We start from the raw sequence: 25,795 nt of genomic DNA, 5'->3' as shown, positions 1-25,795 counted from the left end.
TTTCCATCCTTGGACGAATTCAAAAATTAGTTGGAAAAAGCACGAAGTAATTTAATCTAATCTCAAAGTTGGGTACGTCTTCAAAATTGGCCTTGCTTTGAAGAGAGTGGAGAATGATATTATCTCCAGAAATCCATTCCAACCTGAATAATCTTACAGTTCTACAAAGCATGCCTAAATCTTTGGAAGGATTTACTTACAATCTACCTGTATCCTCACAATTTTACATTGGTTAGGGAGCATATAGCCTTATTCAGAATTTAGTGCTAGCATGAAATTCTTCATGAATATTGCTCCTAAATACTCACAGAACCTAGGAATCTCAATCAGGTCATTAAGTAACTGCTGGAAGCCTAAGAGCTAGGAGCTGAACCATTTTGCACTAACACAGATTTTTCTTCATTTATTTACTGAAATTGGAAAGGCTTTTTCAGCTCTACAGATTTTGGATTAAGCTCCCATACATATAAGTGGAGCTTATGTTTTCGTATTATAAAGGTATGACTTTATTTTTATTTGCTATTGAAATACATTTTGCTACTCTACTATGGTTGTATTCTCCTTAATTGCTTTTATTTCTGCTTTGTATCCTTTCAAAAACAAAAGTGAAGATTAAAAATTCTTCTGTCCCTGTATGGAGAAATATGAACATATAAGCCCTTAGAAAATTTTTTTTAAAAGGTGAACACCATCTTTTTTATACATTATCATGATTATACAGATCTGGGGTATGCAATTGTTTTGGCTGAAGGAATACAATCACTTTTATCGCTTGCGAGTTAAATGATGTCATTAAAATACACCAGGATCTGTCATTCTCCAAGGAAACACAGTACATTTGTGAAATGTGATTACCTCAGATGAATCAGTCATTTCACACACTTGAGAGCAACATAATTGTTGCCTAATATGTGATTCTGTTTCAGTTTACATTACCTGAAAAAAAGTGTTAGGGAATAGACTGCCTTAGTTTATTGAATTATTGGGTATACTGCTTCTTATTTAGAAACCACTCATACAGAGTTAGCAAAAGTAAGACAGCTTAGACTGCAAGCTGTGAACTTTTGAAATTTCTGCTTCATTAAGTAAAAAAGGCCTCAGAGTGATTCAGGCTACTAGATAAGGGGAGCTACATCCCTGGAGACAAGTAAAGGAACAGAACAGCATCTAACAGAAGGCAAGAAACAGAAGAATGCTTTTGCTATTGCCAAGGACTTCCTCCGGCATCCCAGCTGCAGATGCAAAATAGCAACTTATAGACAGCACCTAGATTGATGTCCAGGCTGGACATTGAGACACAAAAAACTACATGCAGAGGTAAGAAACAGCCCACCTGATGAAAATGAAGAGATCCAATAAAGAATTGGGAGATCTCAGCTGGGGAGACCCAATTTTGCAGTTGGCCAAGTGACATACAGCAGGTGGGAGGCTTGGATTAAGGGGATATAATTTTCCCAGGTTATCTTTATTTGAGGTCCCTCTTCAGGATGCACCCAGATGGAGCTGCTTTACACTGTACCTTGTAAATAAATTATTTACTTTAGGGGAATTTCTGGAATCTGTGCCTTAGACTCTGCTATGGGAAACCTAGGGAAAAGAAACTTCCTTTACAAAAAGGAAACAAGTGTTAAAGCCTACTATTATTTACTCAGATCTGATTTTTAGTCAAGTTTGTTGGGGCTTTTTTTGTTAAAGCTGGATACATTTTAACTTTACCATATTCAAGATCCTCTTCCCACTTCTGTGAAAACTGACACCTTCCTGTTTAAATAAAAGTGAATTTTCATATGTGTTTTAAAGAGCAGGCAAATCTACACTGTAGCCTTACTGCATACTGCCAAACAGACTAGAGTACTAATTTGGTGTCTTCTGTTAAACTCCGCATAAAATTGAACAGCAGTTTGGAATTCTCTGTAATGTCAAACCCTGAGTTTTTGTGAACTAGTACCTCAAGTCCACCACACTACGCTGGTTTATGCCAGTGAAAGAACTTATCCATGAAACAGAGCAAATTGAGGAAAGTCCATTGCAGGAGGACAATTTAACTAAACATCCCAACTTTACAACCCTTTTCATCAAATGTGGTATTTACAGCTATGAAAAAATAGTTTAATATCCTGCTGTGATAGTTTGCATAAATAATATGTAGTTTCTGGTACTGAGGTGGGCCCAACAAGTGTGAACCTACATAACACTGAGTACAGGAACCAAGAGGACTGACTTGCATTTTCTTTATATACCATTGACAAGGCTTTGCAACATTTGAATAAAATAATCCTTGTTTAGAAGGAACTACAGGGAACTTACTTTGGACCAAGGCAACGTACAGTCACTTTTCATTGTCAAATCAACTCCACAGAGATATATGTGAAATTACTTTACATGTTCTCATCATATTGTAGCTGTCAACACTATATATGTTGTCTGTACAATATAAAGTCTTTGTATAATATTATTAGATATTATTTAACCATTATTTTGCCTCCTTTCAGGTTTTTTATTTCTAAAAAATCTGCACTCGGATGCTCTAGAATATTAGATTCATAGAATTCACATGTAGGGAAGTTCGATGTGACAATTTTGAGGGCAAAACAGACCCTTAGCAGGTAGTCTGAAAGGCTGATTCTTGTAGTATAACTCATTAGAGAAGTCAAGGGCTTGTACTTTTCTGAATCTGTGATAGTACACTACCTTTTTTTTTTGATGTATATTTAGAGAATATTTGATTTTCCTCTAAGAATAAACTTTTTGACATTAAAAATGACTTTTTCATTTCAGTTTTTGACCATAATATTTTTTTTTCCCCATTTTTATTGTGGCCATGTAGCCCACTGTCAGGAAAATTTCTATATGTTCTTTTCATTCATGTAGAGATAACTGAGCAAGATGCAAGAATGTAAAATATAGAATCATTGTGCTATTAGGCCATTTCGTTATTAATCCCATTATTCAGAGGATTACAATTCAGGTACAAAAAAATAACTTCAGGCTGGATGTTGGTATGAATACAGTTTGATTCTAAGCATATTATATATAAATCTTTTGGTTTTCCTCCTACCAGACTGCTCTATCTTCAGGCTTTCTACAGTAGCATCAATATTGTATTAGAATGCCTCAAATATTTCCAGCTTAAGTAAAAATTGTACCCCTCCAGTAAATCACATCAATTGTTTATGTTAAATCATCGAAAAAAATCACTCATTGTCCGGAGGGGCTCCTGAGTCTCCATCCTTGGGCATGTTCAAAACACAACTGAGCAAGATCCTGAGTAATCAGATGCAACTTTACAGCTGGCCCTGCTTCAGTGAGGAGGCTGGTCTGGCCACCTTTCATTGCTTCTTTTCAGCATAAACTATCTCAGGATTCTGTTCCATGATGCTGAATGTCATCAAGTTACCAAAAGTTTATATTAAATCTATATTATCTTTTAAAATAAAGACACTACTTGAAAGTTAAAGTAATTTCATATATGTTAACTTCAGTAAAATTTCCCAAACAAGACCTTTTTAATATTTTGGGAAAAAAAAAAAAATAAGAAAGATCTCCTATACTGGTAAATTATCTGGCAACATTAGATGCCTCTAAATTCTGATATTTAACACGGTAACCTCAATCAAATAAAAAAAATGTTTCTATTATAAAAAAGATTCAAGTTTTCACAGAAATAATTCCCATAAAGACAAAATTTCAAAAACATAAACCCTAACCTAGCCTAATCTAATCATAAAACATAATGTAAATTGTATATACAGAAATAATATCTGATAATCAAAATAATTTTTTTCTGTCTTGTTTTTCAATATTTCTGTACAGTAACTAACAGAAGTATCTATAATCTAATTATGTAAAAAAGCATATTATTGGATTTCACTTTCATTTTTAAGAAGGCAGTAAGAACATTCTGAAATTTTCAAAACATTAGTCAATGTACAAAAAGGCTAACAATACATTTATCAGAACTGGAGACTTCCCAGGGAATACTCTTTTTTTGATCAGTATCATTTTCTGATGAAAAAAAAATCCAAAATATTAGTTGCTAACCAGCTCTACTAAGAATCTGATAAAAACTGAGCTGTTGCCACTTACACAACACAGATTTATAAAAGCCTACTGCAGCAGAAATTTCAGTTCAGCCTTTTACACGTATCTAGGCTACATGAAAGTCACCTCTCCTTCAACATGCAGTCACTCACAACCTAGAAAAATCAAATAATGTAAAAGTAAGCTCCAATTTCTGCTGCCTATCTCCGTTGATGGTATTTAAGACTTGAAATCCTAAGGACAAAACTATTACTGTTTACTTCTAATGGAATTAATTTTGCATATTTTTCCTCATAATTACAGGCATATAAATGTCATTTCCGATTATGCTTTGTGAGGAGATGAAATAGAATAGATGAAGACATAAAAAGATAATAAGTAATAAGTAGATAAGAGTGAATAATTCACATTGCACTAATGTCCTTCTTTGTGATGGATAGTCTTATCTGGTCCATATTTGCTTCTAAGCCTGGCACTGACTTCTGTTACCGCAAAATATTGTTGGGAATATTGAATTGTGGAACTAAGATGCTAGACAAATGACTTAAAATCAGAGAATTGCTTTCACCTTGATTAAAGATGATTGCACAATGGTTTTGTCCTCGTTTTGACTCAGTATTCTGTTTGTCATATGTATGGATGTTTACAGCTCTACATTTGCCAGCAGCCCTAGGCAGGCTCAGCGCTGCCTTGTGCCATAAAGGCAGCACAGGAAAGCATGCCTACTTGGGGAAACCTACTTAAAAAGGAGCTCATGGAGAGCCATGGCCTGATTCTTCAAGGACCAGCAACTTTTATCTGAGGCAGTTATACGCATGCACAAATGCTTGCAGCAACCAAGTAGCAACAACAAAGGATCAAGACTAGGCAATAAATAGAAGTGAAGATACATAAAAAATACCAGCAGAATGGTTTTGCTGAGCACCTTACAGCTAGAGGCATGTCCAAACTCTGAGCATCTGATATTTGCAACAGAAAAAGGAAGACAGGATCTCTAAAAACATTTAGATTTACATGGCTAAAACAGGTGAGCAGCCCTAGTATTTTAGTATGTGTGCTGTGATCCTGGCTGGATCAAGGTAAAGCACAAGAGCAGAGAGAGAAGTAGATTTGCAGATGCAATGACCTGCATCATTGTCTTGCTGCACTGCCCAGTGGTAATAGAGCTGTTCCAGGGCTACTGGAATAGAGGACACTAGTCAGGACCTCTTTATGTTACAGGTGGGTCAAATATTTTATTATAACTGCTGATATTTGTTGCTGATATGCATATAATATGTGAGATGCTTTAGGACAGATGAAGTAAAGTTTCAGATATATTTTTTTCTTCTTTTATTGTAAGAAGATCATATTCCTGATCAATGAATATAAATACAGGAGGGATAAAAGGGTCCTTTTATATGTTAAAGACATCTCCTTCTTATTTTATTATTTAAGCCAAATATAAATTCATTACAAGATTTAAGACTTAAAATGAATTTAAAATGTATAACAGTCTTTAGAAGAAGCATTTACTTGAGTTTGATGTTATCTTACTCTCTGCTGTCAAGTTATTGGAATTTGTCATAAGGTGGGAGAAGCAGAAAAGGCAAGCTATTTCAACACAGTGCAGTTTTCTTCCTCTCCTGTTAAATTGTGAAGATAAATTTAACACGCACACACAAAACCTGAGAGCTTTTATCTGAACTGCTATCCTGAGTTGTAGCAACTTAGAAGGTCCTGTCAGTGGAACTAGTGGAAAAAATATTTGGCAGGATAGACTACAATCGCTGAAAATGAAGAAATAATAGAACTATTTTTGTGAACTTCACATTAAATAGAAGAAAAATGGTCACCTAACCATGGAATTCACCATCTCCATACACATATTGAGATCCTTTGGATTTCATGTAAGTATGGTGACCAAAAAAGTGGACGGAGTATGGTGTTGATTATAGATGAATTTCTACATGTATATTGATACATATGTTGGGACACTAGAAAAAAAAAGCAAAACCAAACAAAACCAATCCAGACCAAAAAACAAACAACAAAAACAACAAATGGAAAGCAGAAACCAACACACAGCTATTAATGTCCTAAGAAAACCAAAGAAAGTGAGAAAAAGATAACTTGCTTGACAGGCAGGATTTTAAGGACAAACTTGTATTTAGAGGGAGACCTTGTACAATGCACAGACAACTCTCTTCTGATGAGCGAGGTCTACCGTGTTTGGAGAAATTGGAATGTATATATTTCCATTTGTCGTTAATCCCTCTTCATAGAAACAACTAAAAAGACTTCATTTTAGCTCACTGTCCAGGCTAGTAGGAAAAAAACCAAAACCAACCAAACAAACAAAAAATAAACAAAACAACAAACAAACAAACAACCCCCCCCTAAAAACCAACCAAACAAAAAAAACCAAAACAAACCCCACCCCCCAAAAAAAACCCACAACATGAACAAACAAACAATAACCCAAACCAAAATAAACGAAAACCAAAACCAACCAAACAAGTCAGAAAAGTATCCCTTTAACAAAATACTTGAAGGGTCCCTTTGTGTCCCTTATGAGGGAAACACACACCTTGTACAAAACTGCAGAAGAGAGAAGCTTTGTGACAGGATTACACAATTCAAAAGCAGAATCTCAGTGTACAAGTCCTATTTATAGACATGGTAATTTGCAGTAAAAAAAATTATTTTTCCTCTTTTGAAGGAGAGCAGAACTCAGTGATAGATATGTCCGAAGGTAGAATTGCAGACCTGAGCTATCACCCAGGAGTTAATCGTAGCTCGAAAACAACTTTCTGCCAGGATTTTAACATAATGCAGCTACGTTTATACATCATTAGGTACCATTATCTTTCCTCCGACTTACCAGTATCCCAAGACAGGAGACTGCGAACAGGGTAAGTACAATATAAAGCTTTCGACTGAAATATGGCTCCCGAATTTCTCAAAAGATGTTTCAAGAGCCATGGAAAGATCCAAGAGGCATCAAAACCTGCTAATTGCAATATAACCTTTCAGCCCTGGATACCTGTTTTTTCTGCTATGTCTGTCACTGCCTCAGCCCGTAATTCCCAATTAGTTACAGGTTTCTGTCAGACAATCAGCCCCAGATGTATTCACTGGCTGTGCGTCTCACCATTTTATATTCATGCAGGACGAGGTATCCATTTTAAAGTACCACAGACAAGGTATTTTATGGAAATTTGAGCTTCTAGTTCTTGCTAAAGGTGTGACGGACCTAAATATATTTTTAAATCTGACCACTTGTCCTGGATTGGGTTTTTTGTTGTTGCTGTTGTTTGTTTGTGGTGGGAGTTTTTTGTTGGTTTTGGTTTTGTTTTTATTGTGTGTGTGTTTATTTTTTATTTATTTATTTTTTATGACAAAGCATCTCCATTTTTGAATGAACTGAACGAAAAAAATAGAATAGTTAAGAAATCAGAGATTTCTATTGAAATCTTTTGCTAGCTGAAAACTAATTTCAGTTGCAAACCAGTTTGTAATGATTGTTTGGCTGCTCCTCTATACAATAATTTTTTCATAAAACCCATATTAAATGGTCAGCAGAGAGTGATACATGTACTTTCAGGACAATTATTAAGCCTGAAGATCCTGAATGGAGTACTGCGATCTTCAGCAGGTCACTCATAAAACACGCCAAAAGTTCTTTCCAATATTTCTGTTTTCTCACTGTTTGTAACATCATGACACTGTGTTTCCTCTTATGACAGACCTCTATTTTGTATAGCTGTCAACAGGTTTGTTTGTCAGCTGAGAAAAGTTTGCCAAAATTCATGGTCACTGCTAAAGATGCTCCTCTTTTTGTTTTGTTTTCTTTTTTTTTTAATCCCAAAATAAATGTAAGACTCAATTTTATTAAGAAAATAACATTCTCTTTGTTTCTTTCTGCTAGTAAAATGACAGCAACATTTGGCTGACAATAGTGTACTGGAATGTATTTTATCTGCTGAAGGAAGTAAGAAGATTAACAAAATTATTTTTTGTTGACAGAAGGAAAATAGACTTTTGAAGAAATGAATTGTGTCACTGGAATAAAACAGACTTAAAAAAAAATCCTTCTGTCTACCACAAAGCAACTTGTCTGCAAAAAAGGCATTTTTCCCTCAGAATTCATCATTTGTCTAACTTTGTTCCACTTCATCTGGCAGTTTTCTCTAATGGTTTAAGTTTCACCCTGTATACCCTTCTAAGTCACTAAAAAGACTTAGACACTTATTTTTCTGAAGGACTATTCTTAGTAAGGCTTCCTAGACGTATTAAATTTGACAAGGGAAACTTCCTTGGTCATTTGCGGTATTTCAGGATTATTTCCAAAATATACTAAGTGAAAAAAAAAAAGTGAATTAGCTATTCATGTGCTCCCCTAGTCATGTATACAAACATGTTATATCCAGGGTATTGTTTTAGGAGATCAAACACTGTTCGACATCGTACAAGGATACAATTTCTGAAAAATCTTCAAAACCCTGATATCAGAATGTTGTTATCCAGCCATACAGTAATTTACGGCACTGTTATTTTCTCTGTATGTACAAGCAATTGCATATGATAAAATAAAATTAAGCATCAATATTTTGTATGTAAATTGTCCTTGGGCGACATTATAATCACAGAAAGGGTTCAGGAATAGATTTATCTGTATTCCCATCTTCACCTGATCTATTAATGCTTCATAAATTGTTACTGTTTCTCAGGAATGGCAAGCCAAGGAGATTTTTCAAGCCAGCTTCTGTAATATTAACTGCTTATTATTCAGTCTTGAATTCAGTCCTTCATGTGAACCTTCACTCTAGAAAACCAAGCCTTATGTCTACAATACTAGACACCCAATCGAAACAACAACAATTATAGTGGGTTTGAATATTTGCATAGATTTTTATTCACCAAAAACTCTTGCTCAGTTTTGATTTTTCCATTTGAATAGTGTTGTGTTTCACCTTCCTCTGATACATGCTTAGTTAACAACAGCAATGTAGAATTTATGAAAAGAGAAAGGAAGCAACACTGAAAATTACAGATAGCAAACTTTCACACAACTTGATCAGCCAAGCTGGAAGGCAGAGATGGTTCTGATGTTGACACTATCTGCAAGCATGCCCCAAGATATTTCACTTGTATTAGAGTATCATTACCTAAGGGTACCATTTCATTTTACCTATAAAACACCGAAAAATCAAATATTGCTTTACCTGATGCCAGAGTTTTGTCTCATTTCTCCTCATATACTGAATCACTATGAATTCTATTGGGTTGTTTTTCCTCATGTTGCCTTCCACCAAGGTTTGTCTTTGAGCTTTAATGGTTCCATGAGTTTCATGCTTAGTCAATCATCTAAAAAATCCCTGTGAACACATCTACTTCAAATAAGCTTTCCATTGCAGTCCCCTCACAATTAGGAAAAAAAAAAAACAACAAAAGTGTTAGTGGGTACACGACAATTGCTGCCAAAAAAATGTAACTTCATTTAAGTAGAGCTCCCAACTCTACCTCACTTATATCACAGCTGGTAAGAAAGATGCATTATACTGATCTTTATTAGATATGTAATATGAATTATCCTGGAATATATGTTGATGATAATTTGTGAGAAAAATCCAGGCATATTGTGAGGTTTTTATATATGGAGTACATGTATTCCTAACCAGTTTCCTGTAAGATTATTCATTAATCTGATAAGGTCACTTAAGAGCATTAGCAAGTGCCAAAGGTCCGATAAAGTACAGTAAATCAGGTTACACTTCACAAGATTATTAAAACAAAGGCACTACAGTGCGAATCACATTCACTAAATGTTTACGATCAAATACAAATATAATTCAATATACTATACCGTATTAAAAAACCCACTATCCTAAAGAAAAAAATACACTCTACAACTCCATCTGATATAACACACAAAGATACACTCTACAACTCTGTCTCTAGTATAACATTATTTTATCCAGAAAGTAACTGGAACCTCTGCTCCCAAATGTCCATTGCAAAGCATCAAGCAAGGAGTTCAGTAAACACAGAAGCAGTTTCAGGACTCATACAAGAATGAGTCTATTGTTGTGAGCACAAATATAGCAGTAAAATACTTGTATTACCATCAAATCCATAACAAAAAAGTGAAGTTCCAGATCAGTGTTTTTTATGACACTACCATGAAACATTTTAACTGTGCCAAACTTTTTTCACATGGCTAAGTCTCTCCTGAATGAGTAGAAATACTGAAATGAAATCCTAATTAAACATATGCTTCACAGAGATAATTTCTTTTATGAGTCCTATTTCCGAAAGTTCACCACATCTTAGAAATACCAGGCATGGAGAGCTCCCATCCATCACTAATGATGAAAGGTCTAAGAATTCCAACAGGTATTCCCACTGAATTCATCAGTATAGTCTGAGTTTTGTTTTAGCAATAGGAATCAGATTATCCAATGTAACAGAACAAAGTTGGTGCTATTGGTAGTAACAACACAAGGACACAAGAACACAAAACTGTTTATAAAATAAATGTACAAAATGTACAATATCAATAACATAGAACAAAAGGAGTGGAATTCATCTCATTCAAATTCTGCCATCCCAAATCCACACTACTTGTTAATTCAAACAGTTTTACCTGTCCGTTTGACAAGTGAATGAAGTGCTGCTGAAACTACTTGTTTCCGTTGACTACAAGAGCACTTAAATGCTGTGAACTTAGAATAGGCACCTGACTTTTACTTAACTCCAGTCAAGTGAGATGACCTTTATCTTAAGTTTCCAGTGAAAATTCACTGGATGGGTCTACTGAAGAAAACTAAAATATGAACAGAACGTGGAACTTATATGCAGAAGTTTTTCAGCTGCGGTTGAGATAACCTATTGTTCCTCACTGGAACTACATGTGAAACTTCTAGGAAGCACAGAAATTAGGTACATAAAAAGTCTTTGCAGAATGGACCACATATTCTTCAGCTGAACATGAATTTTTCTCATCAATCTATATTAAAATTAACACAGATATGCAAATCACAGCTTCAAAATCGATGTCTCTAGGCCAAGGTAAAGTTTTCTCTTGCAATTTTTTTCAGTGAAATGAACAATTTCGGTACCATACTGTACTGAAAAATAGAGGAACTCATCAGAACTCAAAAAGTCACCTGCTTTGGTTAGGTTGTTGTTTGGTACTTGACAGCAAAATCATAGAAGCTGGAATGAAATAAAATATCCATGTCTTTACTTCTGCTTAGATTTTTTTGATTAAAGTTAATTTTAAGAATATGTTTTGAACTGGTTGTATTGTTATGAAATGTTGCTTTCAGCAGCCTTGGAGTAATATGGCTGAAGACTTAAAGTTGTATAGCAGCAAAATTAAAACTCCAGATGCTTTCCTGTCACAGATAGGTCTCAAAATAAAAAATAATTGATATGAAGTGTTGTCAAATGGAAAAATATTTTTCTTTTTCCTGCTACCACCAAAAATCTTGCAAATGAACAATGTATTCAGGATTGCTGTATTTAAGGGATTTGTTTCTTCTTTTTCAGAAGTGTGAAAGTCACTAAGAATGACAGGACTCACTTCAGCATCCCCTCTTCCTAAAGCTCCATCCACACCTTGTACCCCCAGGAGCATTATCCAGAACTGTACACCTGCAATAAAAGCTGGAAAGAGGAGAGAGGTCATCAGCAGAATTTTTAAAATTCTATAATTAATTAAATAAAATAGGTTCAATAAATATAATTTTGTAATCCAAAGACTTTCATTTTGATAACAGCAAATAAATATTTTCTGCAAGATCGTCAGTATTTTTATTTTTCACTCTGAAGTGGAATGAAATGTCAGAATAGCAACACATCGATTCCTGATCAACATACTTTAGAAATGTTACAAAAATGGCTCTTCCTCCAAAGAAACATAGTGGTAAGCTTACAATTCATGTTGGTTGCGAACACTCCTCTGAATGTCCTGGACTTTATAAGACTTCTTGTCTGTAAGAATAATTCTCTATACATAATACAAAGCTATTGAAAATTATATTATAAATTCATATGATAATATATTTATCAAAATAATAAATTGTTTTACAATTTGCCGTCTTTGTCTATGCAGTTGTGACTACAGTCAACATTACGTCAGTTTAGCTAAGACAAAAAAAATCCATGTGCAAGTTAGTCTTGATCTAACACTATGAATCAACATTTTGTCTTTTAATGAATTAAATATTTGTAAAAGATAATGTGAAAAATGAAATACTTCAATAAATCTTTTTCATAGGGAAAATTAATAGGTAAGGTTATGACTCTAAAAATGCTATCCTTGCATTAATCCAATTTATTTGTGTTATATTGCTTTCCAGAACTACTGATCAAACCAGTGAGTTTGTCAGACATGTTTTTATAAGACTCCTTTAAACACATAGCATGCTATTGCTATAATATTGAGCCAAACTAAATTGAATCATTTATCTTTTTTAGAGAAAAGCTAAATAGGACCATAATAACTGAGTAGCATAAAAAAGTATTAAAAGCACTTTATTTAACAACATCAATATTCCTAGCCGCATCTTCTGACTCAGATGTGTGCTACAGACTTGCAAATAAATGCAATTTTTAGTTCTATTAAAAATCAAGTCACTTTAAGGAAAAAGAAAATTTGATATATTTACTGAAGTAATTCAGAATAAATATAGCTGCAGGGGGAAAAAAAAGTAATAATTAAAAAAAATCAAACTTGTATGATTTTGAACATGCATCAGAATTATTCCATAACTTGATGAATTTTCCAAGTCAAACATGTCTTTTGAGGAATTTAAACAGGCTAGATATTCTTTAGCTTATTGTTGCCATTTACACTCCACATAGCACATCGGCACATTATTTGACCCACCCAAACAAATACATAAAGACTGATTTAATAAAGGTAGCTGTTTCAGGACTGGTGAGCCTTCCCAAGCTATTGAGGAGGTATTTCAACTGCGTAATTTAATAGATATAATCTTTTCCAGTCATAAAACTCATAGTTCACTTCCTGCAAGGGAATTATTCATGAGAGTGTCAGGGTGCATTTCAGCAAAAGCTGCACAGTCACTATCCTCATACCAGAAAGAGGAGACATCTAAACAAATTGCCATGTTCCTGGGATCTTGAAGTTTTCAAAATTCTTGGGTAGAATAAAATAACACTGTATTTTTTTGATTAATACTTAATAGCCGAGTGTGGTTGATCCATCTTCATATGTAAATATTTATTTCATTCATAGGCAGATTATAAAGTTGCATTATTTTATAGCCACTATTATTATTTTATTGGAAAATATTAATTGAAGCAGTGTATACATTAAAGTCTTGCCTTATCTTTTTTTCCAAAGTCACAAAAGGGTCATTGCTTCTCTTTGATAATTTTCAAGCACCTAAAATTTACCACCAAGATTACCCTGATTCTGCTTTGTATTAGTTTAAAGCATGATCTTCTCAGTCTTATTTTTCTGGGAAGAATAATTCTCTTACAGGTCATGATGAACATAAATGTAGTAAGCTGATGGTCAAGTACCAGGATTGTAAGACATTTACAATTTGATACAGAACAGTTTAGTAATAGTAAAATTATATTTTAGTAAACTAGTACCTTAACAGTAAAACAGTTAATGGAGGGAAAGCAAAGAAATAAAAGGGCTAATATAGCTCTCTGTGCCTTTATATTTACTCTAACATCTATGTTTGCTTAATAAAGGACCCATTCTTGATTTATATGTAAAGGCTAATCTGCTGTCAATATCCAGCAATGTTAAGCTAGAAGGATCCCTAGAAGAGGTTTTCTGGTTCATTCATACGAGCAAGGTAAGACCAGCCATACAGATGCATGTCTCAGCATTTACTTGTCTGTTATATCTGTGAATACTTGCACAGAAAAAGCATTGTTAATCTCCCCAGAGAGCCTATACAGAAGCTGGCCTTCTTTCTAGTTATGAAGTTTTTCCTAGCACTTCATCTGAGTCTTCGTTACTGCAACAAAATTCTACTATTTCTTTTACAAATTGAGACTTCTTTCACATACACATCCTCTACCATTTGTTCTTTAGTCTAAACAATCTTGAATCTTTAAGCTTTTTCTGTAGGAAATATTTTCTGGATGTCCAGGAGTTGTGTCCTATTGAAATGCTTTCAGGTAGTCCAAGTCTCCCTCAGAGTGAGGCTAGACTAATGCTTTACACATTTTGCACAGGACAAGAATATATTGCTTATCTCAAATTATTCTTCATTTTGCTTTCCAGGATGATGTTTGCCTTGCAAGACATCAGTGCTGCCTCACATTCAGTTTATGATCCAGAGCCCCCTGAACCCATAGGCAGTGACAGTGACAATACTATGTCCTAGAGCTGCACAGTCATTTACCCCTCACAAAGCCAGGACTCAACATTTATCCATGTGAAATGCTAAGTTATCTTTCTCAGACTCTTTGTCCAATTTATCCACGTCACGTAATTTCAAAAACCTTTCAGCTAACACACCAGTAGACCCTTCCTGGCTCTTTGCACTCTCTATTAGCATCTGAGCATTAAAAAAACCACTGAATGGCAGCAGAGTCAGAGCAACCCTTACAGAATACCACTGGATATCTCTTCCGTTTTCATAATGGCATAGAGTTATTCAAAACAAATCTCCAAGTTCCCAACCAGACTGAGGGCTGTGATATAGTATTTTCATCGAGACCATGCTGCTCGGTGTGTCAAGGCTACCCTGCAGTTTATAGGATTGTGTCTATGGAAACTGTGCCGTAAGTCAAATCTGTCTTGCTATATGTTTTTGACCATGCTTAAGCTCTTGACTCTGCTTAGCGACTAAATATCATGAAAATACATTAAGGGCAGACACAAATGGAGGCAGATGGTATGCTTTATTTTCCCTTGTACTTGTTTACTACCCACCAGGGCAATGCTCTTGGGTCAGAATGGGTTGCAACAGACAAGAAGAGGCCAGATGTTCTCCATGAATTGTTTTATTAAATTAATGCCAGTCTGAAATTTCACCAGCAATAGGATCACTATTCCTATGATACACACACACGCACACAAAAGAGAAGGCAGTCAATGTTTCTAATTAAAAAAAATATTTTTTCTACTATTTCATGCTAATCTAAAACTTCAGTGACATAAGTTTCTCTTACTGTCTCCAAGACATACGAAGAATAAGCAGATGCTTCTCATAATTTTACAGTACCTGATATGAGCATAGGTCAACAGTATGACAGAGCTGTACAGCAATTAGCCTCAGTCCTGAGAGACATATTGGTGACTCAGTGGAGCGATGCCAGGGGGTGAATTTTCCACTCAGAGGAAGCTCAGATCATGCATTAGAATATGGTCGTCCTGCTGCCAGCACCTAAGAAACCTTGCTCACAGCTAGGTCAAATATCTGTGCATGGCACTGCATTGCATGGTGTAGAGATATTGAGGAGAGACACAAAGTCAAATGTTACATACCTGTCTGTAAACTAACAAGTCATCTAAGGCAAACAAAACAACAAAACAAATTAAACAGAAAGGTAATCCTGTAAGTATCCTCATAATTTTGTAAATATTAATTACTTGTTGTTGATACAGCTATACATATTATGAATGGATAAATAACCCACTTTAAACGGAAACCCCAACCGCATCTTATTCTGAAGTGAATCCCTAGCTGATGTAAAAGGGCATATCTTCCTTACAGCCCAAGATGTTGTGGCTGGTTAAAGAAGTTTCAGATGCGGTCCACTGAGGTCCCTTCCATATTGCCTGGGGCCATGACCGTTTGGTACATCTTATTTCTGTACATCTGCACTACCTCCTCCAAAGCAAGAGGACATGACCTTAAGTAGGGACATTTGATGCTTGTTTAATGTGAGGTAAACCGTGGCCATTGACAGTATATGTCTTTGAGATGAGAGTAGCATTTAAAATATATATAAGCTTAGAAAATGGAATGAGTTTCACAGAGTAAGTGAAGGAATGGTTTGCAAAAGAAAAAAAAAAGAGCATGTTACTAAATAAGGCGGTCCTTTTAAAAGGCTGAGCTTGACTCTATTTCAAGACAAACATTTTAACAGCATAACTGTTGAGATGGCAGCAAGCATCCTATAAGAATCATTTGCAGAAAAGAACCCCGTTCAAAGGAAGAATTGTACACATAATTCCAGTTGCTTTTATCAATGCTAACACTACAGTGTAGGAGAGAGTATAGACCACTGGAATCCCACAAGAGTACTTTTTTTGCACAATGCGATGCAATGCTAGTAAAGGTAAGGCTGCAACTATTCATATTTACATGTGTTCTGAACTGTCACTCTGTCACATATGTCAATTCTTTTAACTAGACAACCACTTCTATGATCTGGGGTATGGCTGTAAAAGCATGAATGTTACAAACACAAATTGTCATAGATGTACTCAATAGCATCTATTCTACATGTAGCTTTTCCTTACAACCTGGAAATATTAAGGTTTAGTCCCTTTCTACATAAAATTTTAATTCTACAATACAACAAAACAAACAAAACATGTTGAAATAAATGCATGTCTTTATTTTTCAAATTCATACAGGGAGCTATATTTACTTTTATCTTATAAAAATCTATCTAGAAGATACATTTTTGGTCGTCCTGATTTCATAGAATCACAGAATGTTTTGGGTAGGAACAGACCTTAAAGATCATCTAGTACCAACCCCCCTGCCATGGGCAGGGACACCTTCCACTACACCAGGTTTCTCAACATCCCATCCAGCCTGGCCTTGAACACTTACAGGGATGGGGCATCCACAGCTTCTCTGGGCAATCTCTTCCAGTGCCTCACCACCCTCATGGTGAAGAATTTCTTCCTTATATCTAATTTAAATCTATACCCTCTTCCAGTTTAAAGCCATTACACCTAGCCCTGTCACTACATGCCCTTGTAAGAAGTCCCTCTCCATATTTCTTGTGGGTCCCCTTTAGGCACTGGAAGGATGCTGTAAGGTCTCTCCGGAGCCTTCTCCAGGCTGAATAAACCCAGCTCAGCCTGTCTTCACAGGAGAGGTGCTCCAGCCCTCTAATCATCATCATGGCCCTCCTCTGAACTTGGTCCAGTAGTCCCATGGCCCTCTTATGTTGAGAAACCCAGAGCTGAAAGCAGTACTCCAGATGGGAACTCATGAGAGTGGAGATGAGGGGAGGAATCACCTCTCTCAATCTGCTGGCCACACTTCCTTTGATGCATCCCAGTATACAGTTGGCTTTCTGAGCTGTGGGTGCACATTGCCAGGTCATGCTGAAATTCTCATCAATCAACATCACCAAGTCCTTCTCCTTACAGCTACTCTCAATTCATTCTCCACCTAGCCTATATTTGTGCTTGAGTTTGCCCAGACCCATGTGCAGGACCTTACATTTGGCCTTGTTGAGCTTCAGGACATTCACACAGGCCCAAGTCTCAAGCCTGCCAAAATGCCTCTGGATAACATTTCTTCCATCCAGTGTGCTGACCACACTACACAGGTTGGTGTTGTTGACAAACTCGCTGAAGTTGCCCTTGGTCCCACTGTCCATGTCACAGACAAAGATTTTGAAAAATGCCAGTCCCAGTACCAACTCCTGAGGAATGCCACTCATCCCTGGTCTCCACTTGGACATGAGCCATTCACTGCAATTCTTTGAGTGTCACCATCAAGTCAATGAGACATCCACTAAGTTGTCCATCAATCAAATCCATGCCTCTCCAATTTAGAGATGAGGATTTTTTTTTTTTTTGGTGAGAGTCTTGGACACATCAGAAGTCTCTTGGCCGTTGAACAGCATCAATAAATATAGCATGAACACAGGATCAAAATAGGCCTTGTGAAATCTGGTCCCCAAAGAAACATTACACTGGAGGCTGGAAAAGACAGCAGGCATGTGTCTGCAATCCCTCCCATGAAGAGATGCCTGAGGACTGGAAGAAAGCTAGTGTCATTCCAGTCTTTAAAAAGGGCAAGAAGGATGACCCAGGAAACTACAGACCAGTCGGCCTCACCTCCCTCCTTGTAAAGGTGATGGAACAACTTATTCACCAAAGGGAAATCATGTTTGACCAACCTGATAGCTTTCTGTGATAGTATGACTGCCTGGGTAGATGAGGGAAGAGACGTGGATGTTGTCTACCTTGACTTCAGCAAGGCTTTTGACACTGTCTCTCACAACATCCTCATAGGCAAGCTCAGGAAGTGCCGACTGGATGAATGCACAGTGAGATGGATCATGAACTGGCTGGATGGCAGAGCTCAGTGGGTTGTGATCAATGGTGCAGAGTCTGGTTGGAGGCCTGTGGTTAGTGAAGTTCTGCTGGGATCAGTATTAGGTCCAGTCATGTTCAACCTATTCATCAATGACCTGGATGAAGAGACTGAGTGCATCCTCAGCAAGTTTGCTGATGATACCAAACTGGGAGGAAGGTTTGACACACCAGAAGGCTGTGCTGCCATTCAGTGAGACCTGGACATGCTGGTGGACTGGGCAGAGAAGAACCTGATGAAACTCAATAAGGGCAAGTGTAGGGTCCTACACCCGGGGAGGAATAACCCCAGGCACCAGTACAGATAAGGGGTGCACCTGCTGGAAAGCAGCATTGTGGAGAAGGACCTGGGAGTTCTGGTCGACAAGAGGTTGACCCTTGTGGCCAAGAAGGCCAGCGGTATGCTGGGTTGCAATAGGGAAGGTGTGACCAGCAAGTCAAGGGAGGTGATCCTCCCACTCTTCTCTGTCCTAGTGAGGCTGCATCTGGAGTACTGTGTCCAGTTCTGGGCTCCCTGGTATAAGAAGGAGAAGGAATTAGTGAAGAGAGTCCAGCAGTGGGCTACAAACATGATTAGGGGCCTAGAGCACCTTTCTTATGAAGAGAAACTGAGAGAGCTGCGTCTGTTCAGCCTGGAGAAGAGAAGACTGAGAGGGGATCTTATCAATGCTTACAAATATCTCAAGGATGGGCGTCAAGAGGATGGGACCAGACTCTTTTCAGTGGTGCCCAAGGATACGATGAGGGGCAACAGGCACAGGCTAAAGCACGGAAGGTTCCATCTAAACATGAGGAGAAACTTCTTTACTCTGAGGGTGACAAAGCACTGGAACAGGCTGCCCAGAAAGGTTGTGGAGTTTCCTTCTCTGGAGACATTCAAGACCTGCCTGGACACATTCCTGTGTGATCTAGTCTAGGTGTACCTGCTTTAGCAGGCAGGTTTGACTAGATGATCTCCAGAGGTCCCTTCCAACCCTAACCATTCTGTGGCTCTGTGATTCTGTGAAGGGGAGATAGCTGTACTCATGGGAAATGTCTATTGTGCCTACATGAAACACAGTCTCTCTTCAAAGTTTAATGAATCTTGCTTGGTGACGTAGAACCACAAATGGTGAGCACAAGTAAAAATGCCACACATTACAGGGAACTCTGATTTATGTTTTAATATGCTGTAATATATGAGATGATATTTTTAATATTTGATGATTGTTGTTTATTTAACAGACTTTTTTATTAGTATTCTATCACTGACTTGAAATTTTTACCAGCACTGAAATGTTTTCTAACCTGTATTGGCTGCCTATTGTGGATGCAGAGAGATAAACACAGAGTCATAACAGTACTGGGCATTTCTTTGCAGAAACACTTACTCCTTTTAATTTTCTCAACAGTCCTGAGGTTACTTTCTTTCAACAGGATGAAATTCAGCCCTGGAATTCTCTCTGAAATATAAAGAAATGGTACCAAACAGATGAAAGTTAAATAAGAAGGCCAACAGAAGAGGCAGGACTAATAAAATGTGTTATTAATTCCTTAATTCTTATAGCAGTAACTCCTAGCTCTCACTTGCTACTGAAAAAGAATATGATAAAACATTTGATATTCTCAATTCCTCCACAGTGCATGCTTGTATTATTACAAAAAGCCAATCTGTAGCTCTTTCACACATCAAATGAAAGGAAGATGAGACAGAAAGGAACATGGGCTTTATAGTGTGCATTCTATATTTAAGAGTACACATTCTATGCCCACTTCTTACACTCAGGGAACGGGAAAATCCCATTCCCCAGCTGGTGAGATACGTATTTATAACTATAATACACCTAATTTATCTGATGAGGTTGCCTCATCCCATTTTTTCTCCTTGATTACCTGCTGACTTTTGCAATAAAGCAGCATTTTTAGCTGCAGAGGCAATCTCATCAATGGCCAATATGAAAGAGTTAACATGTTTTGGCAGCACTGGCCAAAGCTTTTACAAAGATACTTGGCTTCTTCCAATTAGAAAGGTAAATGTCCTATTCTATACGTGGTGAGAGCAGTTTTTAATTAATCAAAATGTATGAATTAAAATATCATTCAAAAGTATTGGTGCTTTGTGAAGAAGAGGGGAGAAAAATAAATATCCAAAACCTGATTTACTTTTGCTGTCCACCTGCCTCAAGATGGTTAATTTACCATAATCTACAGGGAGTTTCAAAAAATGGGCCTAATTTGAAATCACTACTGCTTTGAAATTGGGCCCATCTTTTTGAAACACCCTGTAAAAGTGGCCTTCCCCTTCCAAATAACCCTTAAAGCCCAAGGCAGTCTCAAAGTAATTCAGCAGATAAAAGAATGAGCTTTAGACCAAAGGATTTCTTTCTGTTACATAACATAATGTAAAATCTGTAGTTTGCACTGCTTTTAAATTTTCTTAATAGGATTGTCCTCAGATGTGTGCACTCATGAGATCTGTGCTGCACATTCTGACTTGGCAGGGAGTCCTCCCAGCAATGCAGAATCAGTTTGAGAGCCTGACATTAAAGTGTCTAGCACCTTCCTCAGATTTCATCAGCATCTATTTGGCACTGAACTTCATAAAGTATATTCATGTTCACATCTCATAGTTGGTGACTTGATACAACCCTTTAATTTTTACAAGAAATGGTAAACAAAATTTCAGAGAAGATAAAAAGTGTCAGGCACAGATCTGCTGGGTTTACCTGGCTGGTATCATGTAAGCTTGAGTTATTTTTTCAGTCTTTACTCTGCATTCATTTCTGAGCACTGTAGGAAGGATACAAGAGTTGCATAAGTCATGTAGAAATGGTTCAGCCAATTTATGCTCCTACAAACTTGGAAAGTCTCAGTAGGTCCCAAATCTCACTCCCTGCTGGCAGTCATAGAATCATAGATCAGTTTGGTTGGAAGAGACCCTTATGATCATTGAGTCTCCAATGATGGAGACTTCACAGCTTCTCTGGGCAATCCTTTCCCATGTTTCATCCTTCTCGCTGTAAAAAAAGGTTCTGTTTAAATAGAATTTCCTGTAATTCTGTTCATGCCCATTGCCTTTTGTTCTTTTGCCAGGCACCATTGCGAAGAGTCTGGCTCCATCATCACTGAAATGAACTCAGTCTCAGTTGCTGAAACCTTGCCCAGCATCTGCTGTTAGCTATCAGCATCCATCTTCATTAAACAGGACCTCACTATAAAGCCATATAGTTACTGCATCTGCAAACACCTTACACAGGTGTGGCATTTTCACTGACTAGACAAGTGGAATATGCACCTCCAGACAGATGTTTTGTTCAGTAATGCAGCAGCATCTGTCTACATGTCTATAGGGATAACATCACTGTGACAACTGAGCCTCATAAAGTGAAACTACCTTGGTTGTCTACACAGTGCCATAAACTGCAGTCCTTGTTGAGACACCCCACACCCCCAACCAGCTAAAGAGCTGAGCTAGGAGTCACCATTCATTTCCTGCTGCCTCAGTGAGGAGGTTCAGACCCTCCTCCTCTCAGTAAATCCCTCTCCAGCTTCTTGATCCTCTTGTGGGCACTATTTGGATTCCTCTTGTGGCAACAGGAGGGCAACAAAGCTGTGGATGGGTGTGGACCACAAGTCTTAAGAGGAGCAATTGAGGGAACTGGGGCTGTTCAGCCTGGAGAAGAGGAGGCTGGGGGGAGACCTTATTGGTGTCTACAACTACCTGAAAGGAGGTTGTAGCATGGAGGGTGCTGGTCTCTTCTCCCAAGTAGCAAGTGATAGGACAAGAGGAAATGGCCTCTAGTCATGCCCCAGGGAAGGTTCAGATTGGATATTAGGAAAAAAATCTACTTGGAGAGGTTTGTGAAGCACTGGAACAGGTGTGCCCAGGGAAGTGGTGGAGTCACCATCGCTGGAGGTGTTTAAAAGGTGTTTAGACGAGGTTCTTAGCGACATGGTTTAGTGCTAGAGTTAGGTTACGGTTGGACTCGATGGTCCTGAAGGTCTCTTCCAACCAAAATGATTCTATGGTTCTATGATTCTATGATTCCGTGTCTATCCTTTAGTTTCTTTAGAGTGCCACAATTTTATTTTGTTTTTTTAAATTACAGATTTCCAGAAGAACCTGTATTCAAATGCATACATTGTGAAAAAACATCTCAACAACAGAAAATGTCACCAATGTTCAGTAGTAGCATCAGCTTTTGAACTGTGTGTGCATGTCTGCATAAATATATATAAGAACATTGTGGCAGTTGCACATCCCCCTGAGATCTGGAGCCTTCAATGGGGCAGTAGATGGCTCCTTAGCACCTTTTGTGCCCCACTGTGCCTGTCCCCACGTACACACCTAGGGTGGTACCAAGGCACTGACAGTCATATTCCATCCTACCCCTGCGATGTACCACCACATTAACCCAGAGTTAGTACTAATAGATTTCACGCCCAGCCTACTTGCTATTTTTACTTTCTTGATTCAAACGATATCCTGGGACATAATTTTAGCCATTTTAAATTACACAAGACTAGCAAATGAGTATGAGGTATTATGTGCTAAATTATACTAGAAGTGTAAAAGCTACATATTTTGGCTTAGAAATTTGTTAGCTGTTAATGACAATTACAAGGAAAGTAAATCACAGAATCACAGAATCACAGAATGTTAGGGATTGGAAGGGACCTCGAAAGATCATCTAGTCCAATCCCCCTGCCAGAGCAGGAACACCTAGGTGAGGTTACACAGGAAGACGTCCAGGCGGGTTTTGAATGTCTCCAGAGAAGGAGAATCCACAACCCCCCTGGGCAGCCTGTTCCAGTGTTCCGTCACCCTCACTGAGAAGAAGCTTCTTCTCACATTTAAGTGGAACCTCTTGTGTTCCAGCTTGAACCCATTACCCCTTGTCTTACTGTTGGTTGTCACCGAGAAGAGCCTGGCTCCATCCTCGTGACACCCACCCTTTATATATTTATAAACATTTATGAGGTCACCCCTCAGTCTCCTCTTCTCCAAGCTAAAGAGACCCAGCTCCCTCAGCCTTTCAAAATAAAAATAACTATTAACATGTGTCTGTTGAACAGCACTTGCTGTGTTCCCAGAATTTTATTCAGGCAACAGAGTATTCTGTTTCTCATTCAGCACTAGATAGAGAATACAAACAAAGAATACATACTAGCAAATAAAGAGGTAATATCTGCATTCCTGAGTGTCTTCATGGAAAGTTCATGCTTCCTACTTTTGTTGTTGATGTGTCAGGGAAAAAAAATTATCCTACCACCCTGTGCATACAAGGGATGAGAACTATAAATACAGTGATGCATTAAGAGAAGAAAAATTGAATGTTTTACCAAAAGGCACTGTCTTAACAGGTCTTCAATATCAGTATAATTTTTCTAAAAAAAATAAAGGTAATATTTTTTCTAAAATTATTGATACTTTACTATTAATAGAACATCGTCTTATTAATCTATTTTTCTCTAATCTTGGCTTGTTTTCCTATCAATATAATTTGTCACTAGAAGAGAAAACACAAATTGCCGTAGTGTCAGTGTTATTTTAATATGAAGAATAATGTTTCTAGTCAAGGAATATATATATATGTCATTTACTTTAGAGATTAGTTTTTCCCTCAAGAGGACGAATTCAGATTTTGCACATTTTCTCTGTCTGAATCAGCGAATACTTCAAATTTCAACAACAGCCACAGACAGGCATGCCCAATGATTGTTTTTAGTTAGCACAGAGTTTTGTTGTAATTTTGAACTTTTACATGTTATTTATTACAGATTGTTTTGTAACATAATGTCACTATTTCAAATCACTTTTGTCTTCAAAATATTAAAAAAAGAAATACGCCCAATTTTGAAATATGTCAGATTTTGAAAATTTTCATTTCAGAAAGATGAAACAAACTGAAATTAACCTTTTCTCACAAGTGGATTAGATTTTGATTAATTTTTTACAGTTCAATTATGAAAAAGGTACTAAAATCATCTGTCAGTACTTCTCAGTCAGATCTTCTCTCCCAGTCCCCCTCAACCTTACTAATAGCAAAATTTCTTCGTAGCCTGATAGCTTTTTATGTTTGAAATCAAACAAGAATATGCTGGAGCAGGCAGTCTAAAATACAGCTCAAACAACTTCACACTAAACTGGTTAAAGATCTGTGCTTCATGTTTTATGTCATCAGTTGCAATGACTAGTGCTGCAGTGAAATTCCTTATCATATTTTTGTTTCTCCTTAATAAAGATTGAAGGTTTTATTTATTATTCTTGGACTTTTAAAACTAGGTAAATCCTGGAATTTCTGCTGAATTTAAAAGTCTCAGTGTTCTCTGGAAACCTCAATATTTTAATTCTCAATAAAGTAGACAGAAGTCCAATAATAATATTTAATTTGCTAGGAGGCTGAGCAGTAAAGCCTAACCTCATTAGGTCCTCGCACACAGCTTTCATTCGAAAATAATTATCTCAGAAGTTAGTGCAGTAATCTGCAAGGATGTCACAGTACAGATTTCCACATCAAAGTGCCACCAGCTAAGATACTCTATCTAAAGTGTATTTTACAGTGCAAGATATGCAAGCTCTTTCAAGTCACATGTTGCTACTCTTGCTACTAGCTCAAGCCTTCTTGCTGAAATGGCCTTTCTGAGACTCATACAGCAACACAGGTGAAAGTACATATGCCGTATTTTTATAGATAAAGTATACCAGGACTTCTTGGTTCAGATGAGTTGATCAAACTAATTAGTTTACAGATACTTGTTTGTAAACTGTCTGGAAAAACACAAAGTGGAATGAAGAAATGCAGAGGAAAAAACCCAAGACTTCTAGATTAACAGACTGACTCAAGATATTTGTTTATACTGGTTATGAGAAAACTGAGGATGAATGTTAGCTGCAAATAGGTTCAAAAAAAGTGGTAAATGAAAGAATCCTGGTTTGAAGGTAGATTTTTGAATCATAGGACACATTTTTTAAATACAGAATATGACAGAGAGGAGCTAGTTGCAAAGGGGCCATGGTTTCCTTCCCCATAGTTTCACCCAACTTAAACTCAGGAACAAAGTAAAAATGGCAAAATATGACTTAAGTCTGTCTAGTCTACTATAAACTCTGGCCTAACTAAATATACAATTATATTGTCACTACACACCACGTGTCAAGGTCCAGTGCTGGAGCTGGACTGAGTTTGCTTACAGGGAGGGTTTTCAGGTATATTCCGTTATCAGAGTGTTTCAGACAATGAGGCACTGGTGACCCTGAGAAACAACATCATTGGCAAAATCTTTGATCATGCTGCTGTTGGTAAGGATCCATTAATGACACTGATAATATTGAGGAACTGACATTGCAAAGATTAATTTAGAGTAAAAATTACTCTGGAAAAAGTAGGTCAGATAGAGGTTGATCATATCCAAGTCATTTAGCCACCTTCATCCTTAATTTTAAACCATGTTGACTGCCTTTGGACAGTAGATGAAAAATATGCTTTTGAGGTGGTTAAC

This window comes from Caloenas nicobarica, chromosome Z (genome assembly GCF_036013445.1).
Source record: "Caloenas nicobarica isolate bCalNic1 chromosome Z, bCalNic1.hap1, whole genome shotgun sequence".
Classification (NCBI taxonomy): Eukaryota; Metazoa; Chordata; class Aves; order Columbiformes; family Columbidae; genus Caloenas; species Caloenas nicobarica.
Note: the sequence above shows the minus strand (reverse complement) of the source record.